Source organism: Octodon degus, unplaced genomic scaffold (assembly GCF_000260255.1).
Source record: "Octodon degus isolate 3935 unplaced genomic scaffold, OctDeg1.0 scaffold00006, whole genome shotgun sequence".
In the NCBI taxonomy this organism is placed as follows: domain Eukaryota; kingdom Metazoa; phylum Chordata; class Mammalia; order Rodentia; family Octodontidae; genus Octodon; species Octodon degus.
Genome location: NW_004524582.1, coordinates 2,804,215 through 2,807,016, shown reverse-complemented (window position 1 = coordinate 2,807,016; position 2,802 = coordinate 2,804,215). Strand labels below are relative to the sequence as shown.

The following is a 2,802-nucleotide window of genomic DNA, read 5'->3' as shown; positions in this document are numbered from 1 at the left end:
ATAATATTTCAAAATTATATATATTTGTGTGTGTGTGTGTGTGTGTGTGTGTGTGTGTGTAATTGCTTGCCATGGAAGATTGATGTAGACATAATTTTAAAAGTTTCATTAGTCAGTTCAGACTGTGCCTATAATATTTTTATCATTTTAAGTTCTGCCATATCCTTAATTTATGTGAATGCAAATTCAAATCAGGATCAATGAAAACTTATTTCCCTTTGGAAGCAGTAACTCAAGTCAATGTGTTCAGAATGACTATGATCTTTTTTTTATAACTCCAGATTTTCTTGTTGCTTATAGTAAGGTTCTAAAAATCAATTGCTAGCTGGTAAAGCACAGGGTTTAAAGATCTACTGCATTTGCTTTATTTCATGCTAATATTTTTATATCCCCTATATCTTTGCTATCTCTTTGTAAGTATGGCAGTCAATCTTAGCAGATAACACTGTTGAACTTCAAAACTGTCTTATTACCTTTCTAGAAAATACAGGAAATTAATAACCTTATATTTATGGTTGGTTATCAATTTTGGAACAGAATCACAGAATAACATTATGGCTGTTGAGAAATTTCTTTTTCCCCCCGCCCTGCCCCCCCTTTTTTGTTTTGGGGGTTGGGGGGTCTGGCAGAGGGGGAAACTGGGGATTAAACTCAGACCTTTGTGCTTGACAGGCAAGAGCTTATTCTTCCCAGCAAAATGATTTGTTTGTTTGTTTGTTTGTTTGGAAGGGGTAATTTCTGCAATGAAAAAGGATTTATTTCACAGAGAAGGGGAGGGGCTTTATATGCCATAACAAACTTGATAGATGTGTGCATGGTATGATTATCAATGTTAAGTACTATTAGATAATGTGTTGATCTTTCATTGTGAAATTACAGGTTAGCAGAGACTTGCCATTTGAGAATTCCTCCAAAGAAGTTGAAAGCTTTCACTAGAATCTTGAGTTCCAAAATAGTGATATCAGATAGATTTTATAAGTAGATTTTATAAGATAGATTTTATAGATAGTAGATTTTATAGATTTTATAAGATTGTCTAAGTCAGAAGACAAGTTCTTGATGTTTCTTAGTCTATGTCAACCCCAGTATCCTTCACTGCAAAGACTTTTTTGTTGGGGAGGAGATGGCTCAAACAATCACTTAAAAACCCTTTAAGGTTTTTAGCTATGAAATCTAAGGACTAAACATATATACATTACTTGAAGAAAACAGAAGTTCACGATATGAACACTAGTTATTTTTTCTGCTTTATATACACCTTTAATATGTTTTTGCCAAGTATAAGGATCAGTTGACCACTATTCAATACTCCCCTCTTGCTGGGAGTGGTGTTGCACCCCTGTAATCTCTGCACTTCAGGAGGCTGAGGCAGAAATATTCCAAGTTCAATTCCAGCCTGGGCACCTTAGGGAATTAGCCAGAGATTTTGTCTCAAAATAAAATAATAAATGAATAAATAAAAAGTGCTTGGGGTGTATTGCAGTGTGTAGATTCTGGGTTCAACCTCCAGTTCTGCGAAGGGTGAGGGAAAAGTGCTACCTGTGGCAAATGGTGGGGTCCACCTGCAATCAATGACGTCCAAGATTAGCAAGTGTTAAAGGCAGCCAAGCAACTGGCTCAGATTTTGGCCTCCGGGGTGGCCAGAGGGCGGGATGCCAGCTCCAGCACCTGGTGGCCTGTCCAGGCACCACCCTCTGCTGCACAGTTGACCTCCTGGATGAACAGTTGCTAACATCACCAGCATGGCTGCACGGATGGCCGCCTTCCCTGCCACCATCTCCTGGGCTCTAGCCCCGAAGGATGAATTAATCCATGTTTTCACATGGAAGTCTTCTCCAGGAACTTGGAAGAATCCCTAGTGGCACATCCTGAGGCCTAACATCCAGGCCTGAGGGGGGTTCTGGGGGCAAAGCGGACACAGACGCAGTCTTATTAATAACATTTCATTTTACTTAAAAAATGAAAATTTTATGATAAAACGAGATCATTTAAATATCAGTATAAATGCCTACCTTACACAGCTTTAGATTTTTTAAAAAGTATTTCTAATTATCATTTACACTTTCTATTCCCCTCTTTCTCTGTCTCTCTTCTGGTTTGGTGTGTAAATTACCCTTAAAGTTTTTCATCAATCTAGAATTTGTTTTGAAATCTAAGCTCTATTTTCATTAACTTCTAGACTCTCAAGTGTGGAAATTATTTAATTATTACACTGCACTCTTTGATACTAAAATATTTTTAAGTACAAATGGTGTTCACCTGGCTGGGGACATACCAAGATCTCGGGAAGGTGGATTTCCCAGGGTGAGCTTTACCCATCGCACCCTGGATGTGCTGACCCCTGCAATTTCTCCAAATGTGGGAAACTCGACTGCACAATTTGTGGTAGTGGGGGACTGTGTTCTCCCTCTCCCCTGGAAAAAGAAAAGTACAAATTATAAGTAAAAGTATAACATCTGTAATATTCAAAGTTCTATCCGCATGTGATTAATATAGTTTTAAATGTTTGAAATTTCTAATCCTAAGCTGAGCATATGCACAACAATAACATATGTTCCAATTTGGCAAAAAAGTGGGGAGGACAGATGTAACTATTGCTGACTAGGCATAATATAAAAATGCATTTCTGTTTGATTAAAAAGAAAACTATTGGTTTTAGGAAGCGATCTGGAACTGTATTCTGAGATTGAAAAATATGTGCTTGCCCAAGGCCAGAGAGAAATTTATTTATTTTTTTATCACTGTGCCATACCAAATTGAGTACAATATAAGAGAAAAATAGAGCTGGATATAGCTCAGTGA

At 37.5% G+C, this 2,802-nt stretch overlaps 1 non-coding gene across 1 annotated transcript; it reads left to right on the top strand.

Moving 5' to 3' along the window:
- Nucleotides 1–2,251: 2,251 nt before the first annotated feature.
- Nucleotides 2,252–2,417, top strand: LOC111812467. The gene has a single exon (XR_002817967.1). It is a non-coding gene; the product is annotated as a U1 spliceosomal RNA (small nuclear RNA).
- The last annotated feature ends 385 nt before the right edge of the window (nucleotides 2,418–2,802 follow it).